This window comes from Brachyistius frenatus, unplaced genomic scaffold (assembly GCF_029030835.1).
Source record: "Brachyistius frenatus isolate BFR_SWC_R1_liver_20210118 unplaced genomic scaffold, ASM2903083v1 Contig_46, whole genome shotgun sequence".
Classification (NCBI taxonomy): Eukaryota; Metazoa; Chordata; class Actinopteri; family Embiotocidae; genus Brachyistius; species Brachyistius frenatus.
The window spans coordinates 6603-12882 of NW_027210645.1; the positions used below are offsets into that span (position 1 = coordinate 6603).

General features: G+C 42.1%; 1 long non-coding RNA gene across 1 annotated transcript; it reads left to right on the forward strand.

The window, feature by feature from the left end:
- The first annotated feature begins 299 nt into the window (after positions 1–299).
- Positions 300–3705, forward strand: LOC138623697 (uncharacterized). The gene is made up of 3 exons (XR_011311093.1): positions 300–1077; positions 3181–3327; positions 3649–3705. It is a non-coding gene; the product is annotated as an uncharacterized lncRNA (long non-coding RNA).
- The last annotated feature ends 2575 nt before the right edge of the window (positions 3706–6280 follow it).

The following is a 6280-nucleotide window of genomic DNA, read 5'->3' on the forward strand; positions in this document are numbered from 1 at the left end:
GTTCTACCGACATCCTGGACGTAAGGGCTCACCTCCTGATGGTAATATGGTCCCTGCTGATAAATGATGGAAAATCCCAAAGCTGTTGCTGGCAGTGCTGGCTTTGTTCAGTTATTTAAAGACCGTGTAAAGTGAATTCTAAGATTTGCTATTATATATATATTGATTATATATGTGTGAAATGAGTTGCTGAAAGCATGTGCAAAGTTAGAAAACGTTGTCGCACTGAAATGTGGAGTTAGACCGTTGAACAGTTTCTCATCCGTCTTCAGCTCAGGAATTTTTAGGCGGGGCTGAAACTCATCCCCATTACGTCACCAAGCCACCGCACAGACATTTCTAAAGCCTTCTGCATGGCTCCTCCTCTCACATGATGAAACGGTATAAAACCCTGCAGCTCATTTGCATAAGAGGTCATCCCACTGGACTTCAGTTCTACTCCTGCTGTAGTCAGATTGTTATTGTACATCAGCTGCTACAGGACGTCTCCCTCCACCTGCAAGTTCATCTTTCCTGGAAGCAAGAACCTCCAAAGCAGCGCTGCATCACTATTTAAATGTCCAACTGATGAAGAAAGGAAAAAGAGGTGGATTGATTTCATGAAGAGCCTCGCTGATGGAGAGTTTAGGATTAACACCAACAGCCGCCTCTGCAGGGACCATTTCATGGTGGATAGTTTCAACTTGGACCGGAGACGGACGGAGTTCACGGACGCACCGCTTCTCCTGCAGCGGAGCCGAACCGAGCTTCACCCTCCCGGCCGTTCATCCTCCGGACGCACCGGCACCGTCCACCGCCCCCAGTAGTTCACCACTCAGCATAAGTTCTGTGTGCTTGTTATAATTATACTGGATAACTTTTCCACAGTAACTCTGTTAAATTTGGTCTTCTGTTGAGCTCGTAGCCGAGCAGAGTTCAGAGGAAAATGCTCCGATAACGGCTCCACTGCTGATTTTTTTTTTATCTGTGTCAATATAACTACGACAAGGAACCATAATGTATGTAATTCTGTATTTTACATGTCGGGGTGATGGTGAACATGGACCAGAGGAGATATAGTCCTCCCAATTAATGAAGGTTGTTGTTTTTGTACTCCGGTGTAACGTTACAATCAGCGACCCTCTCGGTTACATGTACCGGTACCGGTCCGGATAAACAGCCCAACATGTGCAGGAGGCTGCAGAGAGCAGGTGGAGGAGGTGGAGGAGGAGGAGGAGGAGGGACATCAGTGGAAGAGAAAGACTTTCAGCTCGACCTGACCAGGTTCAAAGTTTGAACATTATATGTGCTATAATGAATTGACATGATGTAATGCAGCGTTGTTCATGTTGCAGTCATTACAGAACTAAATCAACTCCTCCTCTCTTATCATCTCCACTATTGTAATGCAGGTGGTTAAAAGTAGTTGGAGACTCACTGTCTGCTGTCTCTGGTGTCCAGTTTGACTCCTGTGTTACAGCTCAGGGGGACAAACTTCATTTACATTGGGTACGGAAAGTATTCAGACCCCTTTAAATGTTTCACTCTTTGTTTCATTTCAGCCATTTGCTAAAATCAAAAAAGTTAATTTTATTTCTCATTAATGTACACTCAGCACCCCATCTTGACAGAAAAAAACAGAAATGTAGAAATTTGTGCAAATTTATTAAAAAAGAAAAACTGAAATATCACATGGTCATAAGTATTCAGACCCTTTGCTGTGACACTCATATTTAACTCACATGCTGTCCATTTCTTCTGATCCTCCTTGAGATGGTTCTACTCCTTCATTGGAGTCTAACTGTGTTTAATTAAACTGATTGGACTTGATTAGGAAAGGCACACACCTGTCTATATAAGACCTTACAGCTCACAGTGCATGTCAGAGCAAATGAGAATCATGAGGTTGAAGGAACTGTCTAAGAAGCTCAGAGACAGAATTGTGGCAAGGCACAGATCTGGCCAAGGTTACAAAATAATGTCTGCAGCACTCAAGGTTCCTAAGAGCACAGTGGCCTCCATAATCCTTAAATGGAAGAAGTTTGGGACGACCAGAACTCTTCCTAGACCTGGCCGTCCAGCCAAACTGAGCCATCGTGGGAGAAGAGCCTTGGTGAGAGAGGTAAAGAAGAACCCAAAGATCACTGTGGCTGAGCTCCAGAGATGCAGTAGGGAGATGGGAGAAAGTTCCACAAAGTCAACTATCACTGCAGCCCTCCACCAGTCGGGGCTTTATGGCAGAGTGGCCCGACGGAAGCTTCTCCTCAGTGCAAGACATATGAAAGCCCGCATAGAGTTTGCCAAAAAACACATGAAGGACTCCCAGACTATGAGAAATAAGATTCTCTGGTCTGATGAGACCAAGATTGAACTTTTTGCCGTTAATTCTAAGCGGTATGTGTGGAGAAAACCAGGCACTGCTCATCACCTGCCCAATACAATCCCAACAGTGAAACATGGTGGTGGCAGCATCATGCTATGGAGGTGTTTTTCAGCTGCAGGGACAGGACGACTGGTTGCAATTGAAGGAAAGATGAATGCGGCCAAGTACAGAGATATCCTGGAAGAAAACCTCTTCCAGAGTGCTCTGGACCTCAGACTGGGCCGAAGGTTCACCTTCCAACAAGACAATGACCCGAAGCACACAGCTAAAATAACAAAGGAGTGGCTTCGGAACAACTCTGTGACCATTCTTGACTGGCCCAGCCAGAGCCCTGACCTAAACCCAATGGAGCATCTCTGGAGAGACCTGAAAATGGCTGTCCACCAACGTTCACCATCCAACCTGACGGAACTGGAGAGGATCTGCAAGGAAGAATGGCAGAGGATCCCCAAATCCAGGTGTGGAAAGCTTGTTGCATCATTCCCAAGAAGACTCATGGCTGTACGAGCTCAAAAGGGTGCTTCTACTCAATACTGAGCAAAGGGTCTGAATACTTATGACCATGTGATATTTCAGTTTTTCTTTTTTAATAAATTTGCACACATTTCTACATTTCTGTTTTTTTCTGTCAAGATGGGGTGCTGAGTGTACATTAATGAGAAATAAAATGAACTTTTTTGATTGTAGCAAATGGCTGCAATGAAACAAAGAGTGAAAAATGTAAAGGGGTCTGAATACTTTCCGTACCCACTGTATATGCATATGTGTGTTTCACTCATTGGAAAATTAAATTCTGATTCTGTTGTGTTTTCATAAAGCAGGCTGCTCCGTCCACCAGAGAGACAGAGGACCAGCGGGACATCATGCATGAAGTCACCGAGAGGTTGGATGTTGGATGTCAGATGGCCATGTGGAGAAAAAGACTGCAGCCACACGACTGTCACTGAGCAACAGGAAGAATGCAGGTATGAGACATGTAACTTTCTTAGTTTGTCTTTTATCTATCATCAGAGATATTTATAAAGATTGTAGGTACAATGAAGTTGTTGAAAGAAAATACTGCTGAAGGTTGTTGAAAAAAAATTAAGGTCATCTGCCCCAATGTCAGATTATTTTATTATATTGATTACAAAGTGGCGAGTGACAAAGAAAAATAATTCACACACTTATGGAACTATTAAATTGTACAATGTTCATTTGTACATGTGTGTTGTCTTTACATACAGTCGTCTCGTATAAAGACTGCACATAAAGAACTCTTGTTACTATGCTTATATATTTTCCAGGTTCTCAAACTACAGTAGCCACAAGGAGTGTTGCCATGGGCAACACCACATCCCAGCTTTTTCCACTCCCACTGTGTCCAGGTGGGAACAACTCCATCACCTGGTGAAGCAGCACACGTCTAATCCCACAATCCCACATCTAGTCAGCTGCTCTCTGACAGAAAGTAAGTCACCATCTCATCACAATTGTATTTATAAAATATATATACATTATGACATGACTGCCTAACCTCTGTATTCCTTGTTCCTATCTTGTTTTCTTTTTCCATCCCACCTGCTCACACCACTAGTCTTACTGCAGAGACGGACCTGCACTGGAGACCACCGGACTCAATTCATAACATGTAAGTTGTGGCGTAAGAAAAAAACATTGAATTACTCCAAGGGATGAATAGCTGAGTAAATAACACATTTCCAGAACATTCCAATGTTCAATGTAATTTTAATTCAATTAAATTTATATTCTGCCAAATCACAATATGCTTTTTCAAGGCATTTAACATAGTAAAGTCTGGACAACTGGAGAGACAGTGTTTTGGGGGGTGACAACCAATACATGTATTTATAATTTAATTAAGGATACTCCATCTTCATCAGGGGACTCTTGGTAAATGCAGAGCACAACACAAGAGGGAATGACAACTGATTGTGCTTTCCCAGATATCCCAGCACCACAACACAAAACCTCTGTAGGCCGGCAGGGAGCACGCCTGGAATGACAAAATAACAGAAACATGTCATCATTTCAGATTTATCTAGGTTTGCTTTGGGAACGGGAGGAGTCTTACATCAGTAGATATCATTATCAGATATCTTTGTTGAAGACATTGATATTAAAAAAGCCTCAAGGATTATTTGGACTATTTAACATGCTGTTTTTCAGATCTGCTACCTCATCAGTTAACTGTGGCTTCTCTCTCTCCCTCTGCTTCTCAGTGTCACATGTTCAGTTACTCCTCTGCCTCGGCTAGATTATTGTAATTCCTTGTTGTCAGGATGTCCCAGTGACTCTTTGCACTTCTCCTAACTCATGTAGTTGTGCTCTTGTTTCTGCAGGTATCCTGAACCTGGAGCTGCATGTCTCTGCTGAGATTACTGGACACACCAACAGTTCCTTGTCTTGGATCGCCATGCTGTTCTTTTCTCACCCTAACGGTCCAGGCAGATGAATGCCCACTTTATGGCTCAGGAAGATTCGGGATAAAACTGGAAGAACTTATTTTTGTTGAGTGTCTGTAAAAGCACTGTTCAAACAGTAGAGAAAGAGTCCATCGCTCTGCAATATATTAATACAGATCTTTTAATAAAAGCAAAAGAGTGACGGGAAGAAATGTTTAAACTCTAAAACATCATCTGTGTTTGTTCCACCTCTGTTGACTAAAAACCTACGTGCACCCTAGTGTTATTATTTTTTTTGCCTATATATCAAAAGCAAATGATATTTGTTTTGGGTGCATTAATCCATAATGAAGTGAGTCCTCTAATACCTTATTTTTTTTACACAGATGAATGTATGCACGGTGATGTAATCAACAACAAGAATATGATTGTGTAAACACTGCAACTTGACCTTTCCAATTTTTAAAGGTTTTTAAAAATGTTATTTCTACAGATTCAAAATCAATAAAGAAATGTCTTTATTAATAAATTTACGCAGCCTTTTCCTTCCTCTGAAGCGGCCCGTGTTCTGCCTGGTGTTCAGAGCATCCTGCAGGGAGTCGGGTTCAGGCAGACTGGTTCTGGTCCTGGATGGAGAGTGGTGCATCGTGGGGCTTCTGGAAACTGCACATCTATTCACAACCTGTTATGTACCAAGTTGTCTCAGTGGAGGGATCTCGTACTCTACTGGTTGTAAATGATCATTGTGGAATATGTGTTTTTTTCCACGTACAACATGAATCTCTTTGCAGCAGATATTCTCTTCCTCTGCGGCCGTCGTCCTGCGTTTCCCCACCGGTCCACCTGTACATGTGCAGTTTCATTAACGGTGTGACTAAAGATACTGTTAACTATTTAATTGATCAATTCTTTATCATGAACAACTAGTCAGTAAAGGTATGTAGTTGGTTGACAGCATTGTGTTACTCAGCTGGAATGATGCAAAGAGAAATTCAGCAGTTCACACATAAAACACTCACTGTTTTATGTGAGTCTCAGAAGACTGCTGATTTTCTCACTATTTCAAAGTCTAATTTAACAAACTTGTCAGTGTTTTTTTTCATTCAAATTTGGATGGGTAGTTAACAACCCATACTTCTGTGGTGTGATGAACTTAAAACTAATTTTAATTTCTACTTTACACAATCTTTAAAGTTTTTTTTTTATTCCAGACTGAGGATGAGGGAAATAAGTGAGGAAGGTCTGCTGATCAGTCAGGCTGGTGGGATAGAAAGATATGACATTTTGCTGGCATTTTGAGCTGACATTTACAGTAATGGTTGTTCATCTTGGTTGTTTCATTATATATGAGGCTGTATTGGGGGCCAGAGTGATTCTGAATGCAGTTCCCCGGCTACAGACACAACCTCTATAGGATGTTGAAGGTTTTGGGTGAGTGACAGCTCTAAAGAAGCTGCAGAGGAGCTGTAAGACTGCAGCTTTGCTGCCATCCAGACAAACGTCTCTTTCAGGG